We start from the raw sequence: 12,652 nt of genomic DNA, 5'->3' as shown, positions 1-12,652 counted from the left end.
GGTCCAAAATAGAAAAAGGGCCCGTGTATCTTACTCAATAGCTTTTCAGCAATCTTTTATTGCGTATTGTGTTAACATTTTAATTCCCTAACTTTCATTCATTAGATGTATTGTTATGCGAATCGTAGTTTTTGAGATATTTCACTGCCCAACTTTTAAGGTATTATAACTGCCCAACTTGCCCCTATGCTCAACTAGCCGCGCTGTACCCTACTTCTCAATTAGATGTTGCGATTTCTTAAATACAACTTTTATGTTCTCAATTATATCATGAAAAGGTGTAGTTAGTAGGGCTGCCAATTTGAACTTTTTTTAAAAAGTTCGAACTCGAACACTTTCGAACTATATAGGAAATAAGTTCGATTTTTTTCAAACTTTATAAAATAGTTTTTATTTATTTAAAATTGAAAATTAAAGGGTACAAGTTGAGTACAAAACTGTTAATTTATTTATGGAGAACTTTTATTCGTTTTTATAAAGTAAATGTGAGGTATCATCCTGCAACCAGTTTCTTTTTGTTGGCGAAAACATTTCAAGGCTAGAGGGTCCTTTCACGAGATCATACCATTTGAAAGTCATATGTTTTAATGAAACATTTTCGGTTCTTTAGCTGAAGTCAATTCTTAGTTATAATTTCTAATATCGTTATCATTTTTGGCTTTTTTGTTAACATCGAGTCTACGTCTCGGAGCTGAAATAATCTTTGAACAAGATTAGTTTGCAAAGTTATCTATATTATGTCTTTTTATTTTGTTCTCAAACTGATTACCTTGATTTAAAACGAATGGGTTTAACAAATATATCATTTTTATAGACTAAATTATTATTTTATTAATTTAATTTTTATTGATGTCATTGCTTTTGAAAACGTCTATTTTGTGTTCATTTTTAAGTGACTTGTAATAGTGCGTGTTGAGGAACATTTTTCTGGTTGCACCTTTTGGGAACAAGTGAAAATACTCCTAAATTTCAGATCTTCTAGATGTGCTAACGCTGAATAACTATTTTTTGTTTGAACTTTAAACCCTTTACAGTTTTAATTTCAAACGTAAATAAGCAGTGGTCAAATGGTGAAAAAGTAACAAACACTGTTTAACTCTTTTTTAATAGGAAAAAAACGATACTACCTTATATGGCATGGCGCTACAGGTGACGTAACTTTAATTATATTTTTAGAGTTGCCCGACAAACATAAAACAAAAAAAATCAAAAATATTCAAATTTATAATTTTTACTCATATTTCAGCTGTTTTTACAAAAATTAATAAGAAGGCATATCTTTTTTAAAATTTAAAAGTTCGAACTATTAAGAGAAAAAATTCGAACTTGAACAGTGAAATTTTTGCGTAAACTTCGAACGTTCGAACTTGAACATGTTCGAACTAGCAGCCCGAGGAGTAAGTTGAACCATTGCTTGTTCAGCAGAATTTATTTTAAACCCAGATCAATTGCTATATAATATTTTACTTATAGATAGATAGATTTATATGCTTGATTATATAAAATTTATTTTTTTAGAATTATTAATTATATAAAATTATCTTTCTAAAATCTTCGAAACAGCAGGAAAACCTAAGTTTAAGCAATAGTGACTGAGATTTGTCTTTTCCCCTCCTTTAAATATTGGGGTCTATCTATTTTGCGAAGATCTGGAAATATTGCTTGTTTATTTAAGCGACTAAAAACCTTGAAAATAACATTTTACTATTTGTATGAACCAATATTTTTATTAACATTATCTGATCCAATCTTGTTTTCAGCTAAATTTAGTTCAGTTAATACAAAAAACTAATATATTATGCTTATTGAAATAACTTTTACAAAAATGAATTGGTATTGGCATTATGCCAATATCGATTATTTGAAATAATTAAAAATTATTTTAAATGATCCCAATATCAATTAATTTTTGTAAAAATTATTTCAAACAACGCCTGTGTGGGCAAACAAAGAGTAAATACAGACCTGCAATTATGAAAACATAAGTCGTTCTAGTTAAATTTAAACCTGTGTGTAATAATATAATACAGCTTTATGAAGTCTAAATAGATGTACGTAACTGATGCATTTATTTTCAAAAGGTAAAACTTTTATAATGAAAGATAAATTTATTCCCTTATAAATACGTTTTTTGTTCGATTGGTTTGGTCAAGGGCATATTAACCCTATTTATACTTGGTCGTGAAAGTCTATTTAATATTGAATTGCCTTCTTGGTACGCGAAGCCTAAACCTTTTGAACGACAAGCCGATTAAACCTGAAATCTTGCGCACTTTTAAAGCATTCTAAATTAAATCATTTTAAGGTATACTTGTTAATATTAAAGATTTTTTTCATGTGTCACAACATCATAATATTAATATGGTATAATTGGGTATAATGTCGCACTCTTCAAGCAAAAAGGATAAAACTTCTAAACGACAAACTTTTTTAACCTAAAGTTTAGTACACTCCTAAAGCAACTCAAATTTATCATTCTGCTATAAAATTCTGATCATTACAGATGTTTCTATGACTACAGGAATAACTTTAAATTTAATCAGAATTTATCTTTGAATTTTTTTTTAGTTTTGTAGCATCATCATCTTTGTTGTAATTGCTGTTGTTGCAGTTATCGATAGTTACGTTGTTGGTATCGCTGGCTCAGAAATCATTACGTACCATGTCAAACAAGACCAATATGAACTCTGTGAAACAAATTCAATCACGCATTAATGTTGGAAAAGACCTGGTATAATATAAAATAAAAAGTCAAAAGGTTTAGACAATTAGAGAAAGCTTGATAATAACTTACTGTATTTTCAATTTAATAATTATGCCTTTTCGCTATGTATTTTGTATATTTTGTTGTTGATTTGAATACGAGCCAAATTTGATCAGCCTTGGCAAAGTGGTTGAAGTCTTCAGAATTGGGAGGTATAAGTATCGATGAATACTTGGAAAACTTATTGGTTGTTAGTTTTGAAAAAAATAAAATTTCGTAGTTTAAAAACAACAACTTTAAAAACGCAGACTAGATAATCGGTTGAAAACTAATATATCTTGAATCGGTTGAAAATGAAAATCTATAAAATAGGTCGAAAAATAAATCGGTCAAAAACAAAGAAGTCATAAATCGGTTGAAAATAAAAAAGAATATAATCGGTTGAAAATAATTTAGGCCTCAGTAGATTATCCGAAAATTTGTTCCATTTTTTAGAAGATGTCCTTTTGTAGAACAACTTAATAGGTTGAGATTTTTGTAGATCTAACTATCTAATACGCTAATTTTGAAAAAAACCTTTTTTTAATGATATAATAAAACACAAAGACGAAAATATTAGATTTAAAAAAAAAACGTTTGTTTTATATAAACCGTTAAAACGTTTTTGCCAACTTGTATTGCGGTTTCGCATATAACAATATTCATTGCCGTATCAAGCTTTGTTTAAGGCTCAACATAATTTGCACCCACATTCCTAAAAGAGATGAGGCATTTTTTAATAGCTATTAAATTTGTCTACAAGTTACTAATAACTAAAAAATTACATGTAAAAAGACTTGAATATTTACAATATTTCATCATTTTTTCTTGATTTAAAGACTTTATTGATTAATGAAGGCAAAAAGTAAAGAAATATTTTTTGCTAAATTTATACTATTTAAAAATATAGTTAGAAATAGAAATAAAAAACAAATGATTTTGATGTCATAAATTTCACCGCTATGGTTAAATAAGTGCTATTAAGACTTGAGTCTCACTCGCCACAACCTTGCCAGAGCACTTTTGACTTTATAAATCAGAAAATTAAAAAATTATACTATACTTTAATAGGTTTAAATGTATACCGTATTTTTCAACCAATACTGTCACGTGGGCGATTTGTGTGTGTGTGTTTTTGTGTGTGTGTGTTTTTGTGTGTATGTGTGTGTGTGTGTGTGTGTGTGTGTGTGTGTGTGTGTGTGTGTGTGTGTGTGTGTGTGTGTATCACGGTCGTTGAGAAGGAACAAGTTATTATACGCAAGCGCAGTAAACATTTAAGAAAAAGATTTTTTAATGGCTACGGCTCGTTGAAACGAATTTTTTTAGTTTGATGACTGTTTATTTATATATATTTCCATATAAATCACCACTTTTAATTCTTTTTATGACTGAAAATATAATAGGCTTATCTTGGTTACATAAGAAAATAACTCAAATAAGATTAAAAATATATTTAAAAGTTTAAAGTTGTGCTTTTCTAAGAAATTTAACATTCTAAGCTGAGCGTGATTTGTTTATACTTTTGAAAACACATAATCTAATTATTTAAGCGTAGAAGTTTATTTATTTTTTCAAAAAATTTAGATAAATTTTATCTGTATGTAATACCTGTTACAGATCTTATCACTCAATTAATATATATATATATATATATATATATATATATATATATATATATATAAGGTAAGTGTGGGTATTAAGGCCCGGCTGGTAATAAGGCCCACTAATCCAAACTTAGGGAAAAAATAAATTGTGAAACTTTTTTCGACATTAATATATTAGAGTTATCTGGTTTTATCACTGGCAGCAAAAAAAAATCAGCATTTCTTTACATTTTCATTTTTTTAGGTGGGCCTTAATACCCATACTTACCTTATATATATATATATATATGTATATATATATATATATATATATATATATATATATATATATATATATATATATATATATATATATATATATATATATAAATATTATTACATATACATACATATGTACACACAAATACATATCTCATATATAAATACACAATTTTTTATATACACTCTCATATATTATTAGGTACGTGACAATTGCGTTTTACGGAACCGAATTTTGTGCCACGATTTTCGCAGTCTCTTCAAAGTTAGCGTGCTTGAGGAAGGCTTTCTGAAATAACTTTTTAGTATTCGTTATCAACATAGATTATTTTTAGAAAGAAGAATATTTGAAGCTTAATTTCGATTTGGTTTTAATTATACTCAATTGATATATTACCGAGTTTATTGATGTCAAAGTTTTAGTTGTACTTCTGTGGTGAAATTAATGTTCAGGATATAGTGTATATTTTATCTATTCAATTTTTATTTTTAAGTTATTCATTTATCTATGCACCTGCCAAATTTCGTTGAAAAATATTATGTAGCAGTCACCCTATTTCTTGCTGCACTTTTGTTACCTAATTTACATTTTCCTTGATGTTAGCGCGGGAGACAGAGGGGTCCATTGATTATTTGTATATATATTTATATATATAACATTCATATTACTAATATTACTAGCAATATTTAACTTATTTCATAAATTGATATTATAAACCTAGATACTTTATAGTGAAAATATGATTTAAAAATATGTAAATTTAAACGAAATTTTTTTATTAAAAGAATTTTTAGTAAATAATAATATAAGACTTAAATTTTATATTTCATTTAGAAACAAAAAAGAGAAAGAAAATAAAGGTTTCACATAGTATTTTATATCATATTCATAATAAATTTAGATATGAATCAAATTAGTTATCAATCATATCTAATTTGAAGCTTGAACGTTGTCTTTATTTAACAAGGAAAGCCTTTAGATTATAATTTATAACTAATAAATAAGTTATTTTTATATAAATTTATGAAGCTATTTTTAAATTATTATTTGGCCACAATCTAAACCTTTATGTATAACTTAAATCTTTCTTTCGCTGTTTTAGATGCTCTAAGTTGTGAAATGGCGTCAGCCAACATCATCAGTTAGTTACTTTCTTTTTTCAATAGCTCAGTAGTTTTTTATTATATATATATATATATATATATATATATATATATATATATATATATATATATATATATATATATATATATATATATATATATATATATATACATATATATATATATATATATATATATATATATATATATATATATATATATATATATATATATATATATATATATATACATACAAATGACTTACTATATGCAAATTTTTATATTACTTTGTAAAAATAAAGTTAATTTAATTTGTTTAGATGAACTTGCTTTAGAGAGGATCAGTCAGTTATATCCCTATTATATGAATTAATTTAGTATTTAGTCATTTACTATTAGTTTTCAAATACAGTTCTTTATTATGCCTATGTAGATTGTTGTTAGTTGTATTTTTGTATACCTAATTCTTACATTTTATTAAGTCACTTTTTTTTTCTGTAGACAAATTAGAACAAACAATCAGTAAGTTTAGTTTAAATTGTTTTAGTTACTATATCATTTAAAAGTATTTGTATGCTGTGTTAATATTCCTTGTTAGCTTTGAATAAACGTTTTGATTTAAAATTGGTATTTATGTGAGTACGGCCAGCAGATACGTAAGTTTCATAGATTTCTATATTTTTCAACATATAACTAATTGATACATCATTACAAATATAAACTTCAAGCAAATGTTTTAATTTAAAATTGGTATTTAGGTGAATATGGCAAACAAATATGTAAGTTTTGTAGGTTTCAATACTTTAAAGTGTATACTTTGTTAATACATCATTGTATAGATATTATAACTCGAAACAAGTGTATTTTAAAGTTGAAATATATTCCATTCACATTCCAACAGTTTTAATTTATTTTCTTTATCTTTAGCAAACCTTACTTCGATAATTGGTGAGAGAATTTTTATATATATAAAATTGTTATATATATATATATATATATATATATATATATATATATATATATATATATATATATATATATATATATATATATATATATATATATATATATATGTATATATATATATATATATATATATATATATATATATATATATATATATATATATATATATATATATATATATATATATATATATTAATGGAAGGAGACTTGTATTATGCCATTTAATTCATATTTAGTGTCACTGTCGTCTATTCCTGCTGGTAAGGTTTATATATTCTTACTTTTCAATATGATTATAATTAATTGTGAGGTTATGTTGTATATTGTTTTTTTATTTTTTAGTATCATCATTGTCCATTACTGTTAGCAAGTTTTATATATCATTATTTTTCAGTATAGTTTTAATTATAAATTAATTGTAAGGTTGTTTTGTGTATTCTCTTTTTATTTTTTAGTATCATCTTCATCCGTTACTGTTGGTAAGGTTTATATATATATATATATATATATATATATATATATATATATATATATATATATATATATATATATATATATATATATATATATGTATGTATGTATATATATTGTTAATTACAAATAATTTTAAGTATGGTTTCAATTATTAAATAATTGCACAGTTATGTTGTGTATTGCATTTTTTATTTTTTAGTATCAATGTATTTTAGTATGATGAAACTGATAATGAAGCTGTTGACTATTGCATGAAAAAGATTCAACTTGCTGCTGATGTTGTTTCCGGTGAGTTACAATTTAATTAATTTAATAACACTGCAAGTGTTGTGACTTGCCAAAATGTATTGCAAATGTTGTGATTTGCATAAATAATACAGCAAGTGTTGTGACTTGCATAAATTATATAGCAAGTGTTGTGACTTGCCTAAATAATACAGCAAGTGTTGTGACTTGTTACATTTTTTGATAGACGGCTCTGGCTTACCTTCACGTGGTGTCTATCGTTAAAAATGATTAAACATAGTTTCATTTTTGGAATTAATTATTTTAATCATTCACTAAAAGCCAATACAAAAATATAATATATTATCTTTAAAATAGTTATATATTATTATTATTTTTTAATATTTTATATATTATTTATTTTGAAACAGGAAATTTTGTTTGTTAACCAAACAAAATGTCTAGCTCGTTAACTATACTGTATGGTCCTTACTTCTGTTAATGTAATGATCACATGAAAGACTTTATTATAGGTTTTTGCTATACTTGGTTAGAAAGATGACATGTTTTTTACAGCCAGTTGACTTATAGCCCCACAATAGTAGTTGTATAATTTTTTTAGTAATATATGTCCAGTTAAATAATAATTTTTAATTAGAGTGGAAGGGGCATTAGAATGCCCCTTTCTTATGACATATTTGGATGCGCCCTCCCTTATACTCTTAATCTAGTAAGATATGTTTTCTACTTCTTTGTTGTTGCACTTTAAATAACCAATTAGATATTTCATAACTTAAATATTTTTTTGATATGAGGATGTATAAAACATCATCAACACATTTACTATGAGTTATACATTCACCTTTCATATTTGATGGTTGTCCGGTATTAATTTATAGAACCTTTTTTGAGGATGTATTAAAACATCATCAACACATTTACCATGAGTTATACATTCATCTTTCATATTTGGTGGTTGTCCGGTATTAATTTATAGAACCTTTTTTATATTCAAAATATAATAAAAATAACTTTGTTTTGGAACTTTAGGAAATAGTAATTGTGTTATTTTATCTTCTTTTTTTTCTATTTTTAGGTTTGGGGAGGAGGTGGGGGGTTAGAAGAAGCAAACGCCCCTCCCATTAGTCAATGTAAACACCACTTGTGTACCTAAATTCTTGTTTAACATAATTTTATATTATAAACTAATTGAATTCATTTTAGTAAAGATAATAGTATTTATGAAAACAAGTCTTGATACTAGGGTGTATCAAACCATCACCACCACACCCACCTTCATAGTTAACATACGCCTTTCATATACTTTGTGATTTAATATAAATTTATAACAACTTTTTTGTATATTTAAATTACGTATATCTTGAAAATAGACTTTTTTTCTGAAAAAGTGATTAATTTTTTATGGTAAAAACGTGGATTGTTGCCCCCTTTATCCTCTGGATACGCCCGGGGGTTAGTGGTCAACATAAATTTGTAGCCCACTCTTACACCAATATTTTGATATCAAGATATTTTTATTTAGATAAGAATTGATAAAGTTATAACTATTTAAGCTAAAAAAACTTTGACACAGTTTCTTTAACAAACCCATTTATCAAAAAGTCGGAACTTAAACCGTCATAATTTATGAAGGAATTATTTAATTTTGATAACTTTTTCATCTTTAAAATACTATATTGATCTTCTTTCCAATGATATATAACTGTATAATATTTAAACAATTTGAAATTTTTACTCACGTACCTAATAATAAGTCTACTATTTCTAAATATTATCAACTTAATATTAAGAAAGCAGAATTTTAAACTTTTTACTTTTTTACTAATTAATGCAGCACAAAACTTAACTGAATTATTAAACTTTAAAAAAAAAAACTTAACTAGAACAAAGTAAATCCTAAGCTAGCTAGCTAGCTTATCCTATATACTATACACTAACTAGTGTATAATAAGTTCTATATATTTCTTTATGTTCCCTATCTATAACTAAGCATTAAACGTCAATCTACTCATACATCCTTGGTTAAGCATGTATTAATTGGATGGTTTTTTCGCGTTGTTTATAAACAAAGATATCCGCGCTATTAATAGATATCCGCGCTATCAAAACAATAGGAAACATTTGCATCACGTGGAAATACTTTTATTTGATTATACATTAAAATGACGACAGTTTCATTAAATTCATTTGGGACACTACTCCTTTTTTTTGTTTTCGACACTATTCAATAAACTTTTTTGCGACCTTATTCCTTTTTCTATTTTCGACACTATTCATTAAATTTATTTGCGACTTTATAAAGCGACAATTTGCGACACAATTCCTTTTTCAAATTTTCGATAATCAAATTTGCGACAAATAAAATTTTGCGACACTATTCCGCTACACCCGAAAAATATCAAAACGAAGTTTTAGTCAAAAAAGCTTCAATTTCCGTCAAAAATGAGGAATTTAAATCCTTAAGAGAATAGTAAAATCTAATTGTTAGGAGTAACAACTGCAAACAATCTGTAGTTCAATCTATAAATGTTTTATGATATGACCTACAAAACGTAGAGGTTTTACTTTACAATACTCAAACAACACTTTTTACTTTACAACAATCGTATTAATATCACAAAATTTTTATATCACAATGTGATATAAAAAATAGTGTTTTTGAAAAAATCCAATACATAACATATTGCATTTTTGTAAAAACAATACTTTTGACGTCAAAGTTTTTTTTACAAATAAGCTATAAGTAATTAAAGCTTACATACCAATTAAAATATTTTCTTAGAAGTGATCTTTCTTTCTCAATGATAATATCTCGAGATATTCTTAATTACGTACATGAAATAAATTAATATTTTCTAAAAGTTAGTGTTTTACAGATAATAAAATGTTTTAGTGAAAGAAATTATCGAAGCAAAAACGTCGGCTAAATACTATTTATTTTGTAAAATTATTTCAAACATAGACATTGAAAATTATAACTCGCGTAGTATTTCAGTAATTTGCCTCTGGTCTACACATTAAAAGTCCATCTATTTAAACGTCCAAACAAATTTCTATGCTTTAAAAATTGATATAATTAAAACCAGCTATTTAGAATAATTTACAAACAAGAAAAATGCAATAAAAAAATATTGCTTAGATTTTAGAATATCCAGAATAGACTATAAAAAGAATTTTCTATCAAAACCTTTAAATAAAACAACCGCATGGAAAAAATATGCAATAGAAGCCGAATATGTAGTAAGAAGTAATATAATTAAACTTATGTGGTTAAAAGTGATGCGGTTTACCTATCGAAAACTTCATCAAAAATGTTAATACAAGAATCTAAGGTTCGTACTTTTGCAACAGTAACAAGTATTAAACAACATTTTAACAAACTTTTGTATTCAATATAGGTTAAAGTGTACGTTAAGGAAAATTACCTTCCTTGTTTTTGTTATAAATACATCTAATAAACAACTTAAGACTTAAGATCTAATGAACAACTAAGGACAATTTATTTGCTTTCCTATTTTAAAGCTTCAATTTACTTTTAATTTCAAATTCATTGCAAACATACGGTGCTAACTCGAACTACATATAAAACCGTAAATCGAACAATATAAACCGTAAAATATATAATCAGTGTGATTTTTATTTTTAATTACAAGTCAGACATCATTGGGGCATCGACAATAACATTTTCAAACATCAACGCATAATTCAAGTAATTTATGCGTTAACAGAGTTAGAACTCTCAGTGAAACGTAATAGAAGCATGCTAATCAAATTTTAATTAGGTCATTATATTTCCACATACATTACCATAGATAATCATATTTCACCTTTGGCTCATTCAAATATATGAAAAAGACAAAAGCCTAACCCTGACCTACCCAAAACAAGAAGGCTGATGAAATTCAAATATATAAAAAAGACAAAAGTCTAATCCTGACCTACCCAAAACAAGAAGGTTGACAACATTAAACAAATAAAAAACTTTTTAATTATTTTTTCTAACCGGATATCTTTTATGATAATTACTTTGCGCGTAGCTTTATCAAATAAATTGAGTTCTTTTGTAATTTAAGCAATTACTTTAAATTTGTTTCCATGCTACAATCTAAATATATATATATATAATGCGTTAAAGTGAAGAGTTATAAAAAAGCAGCAAACACGCAACAAAGTTCGCAAATACGCAACAAAGTTTGGTAAGATTTTCTGTTGTTAAACAATATTTCGGTTGAATATTTTGAACAATATTTTGAGTTTTTTCTGTGTAGTTACTGTAGTTGTTACCGTAAATGAACAAAAATGGAACGTTTTTTTATTAATCTAAAAATGTAAATAGTTTTATATATACCCAGTGGGCTCTAAACAAAATGTTACTACGTGTTAAAACTTTTTTTAAACTTCTTAAGCACGCCCTGTCCCAACTATTTGAAGTTTTCAAAAGTGTTTGAGAGGTGAATTCGAATTTTTTAAAGGTTATTTTGAGTAAATTAATCTTGAGAAGTTGACGTAAAATTTCACTATTTATAGGCGCACAACGACAGAAATTATTATTTTCTTTATCTATTATATGGACCAATTGTCTACTAATAGATCTAATATTTAAATTGGTGTTATCAGAATATAAATATAATAAACATTTGAAAAGCCCATCTGCAAAACTCGCTAAGTCACAAAAATAAAAATGAATTAATTCTATTTCCACGTTCTAAATACTAAAATCTATCGTCGATATAAATATTAGACCAATTAAAAAATTTTTGGTCCTAAAAATGAACAAAGAAAACATCAATTTATGTTGATGATTTAAACAAGATATGTTTTTTAAAACATTTCCTGTTTAAAAAACTATATATATATATATATATATATATATATATATATATATATATATATATATATATATATATATATATATATATATATATATATATATATATATATATATATATATATATATATATATATATATATATATATATATATATATATATATATATATATATATATATATATATATAAGCGTATGTAGCGTTTCTAGCGAATAAATCTTCTTTTAATGTTTTAATAAAAACATTATTTTATTTATTTTAATGTTTTAAAAAAATAATTATTCTTAGGGACTGCCATAAAGTACGTACGCTCGGTGGGGAAGAGGGGGTCTGCAAATGGCATCTATGAGATGGGAGGGTAGTGGGTCAATTGTAAAGTAAGGAGACACTAAACTTAAAAAAATATCATAAAATTTTGTGTAGGTAGG

General features: G+C 25.5%; 1 protein-coding gene across 2 annotated transcripts in view; it reads left to right on the top strand.

The window, feature by feature from the left end:
- The first annotated feature begins 11,450 nt into the window (after positions 1-11,450).
- LOC136080865 (uncharacterized) overlaps positions 11,451-12,652 on the top strand; it is a 31,153-nt gene continuing 29,951 nt past the window's right edge. The window contains exon 1 of one of the 2 annotated variants that reach the window (XM_065798203.1): positions 11,451-11,591. The gene's annotated coding sequence lies outside the window, so the exon portion shown is untranslated. The remainder of the gene's footprint in view (positions 11,592-12,652) is intronic. The other variant, XM_065798204.1, reaches the window with a different exon arrangement.

This window comes from Hydra vulgaris, chromosome 05 (assembly GCF_038396675.1).
Source record: "Hydra vulgaris chromosome 05, alternate assembly HydraT2T_AEP".
Lineage (NCBI taxonomy): Eukaryota > Metazoa > Cnidaria > Hydrozoa > Anthoathecata > Hydridae > Hydra > Hydra vulgaris.
The sequence above is the reverse complement of the archived record's forward strand: the minus strand, read 5'-3'. Positions and strand labels throughout refer to the sequence as shown.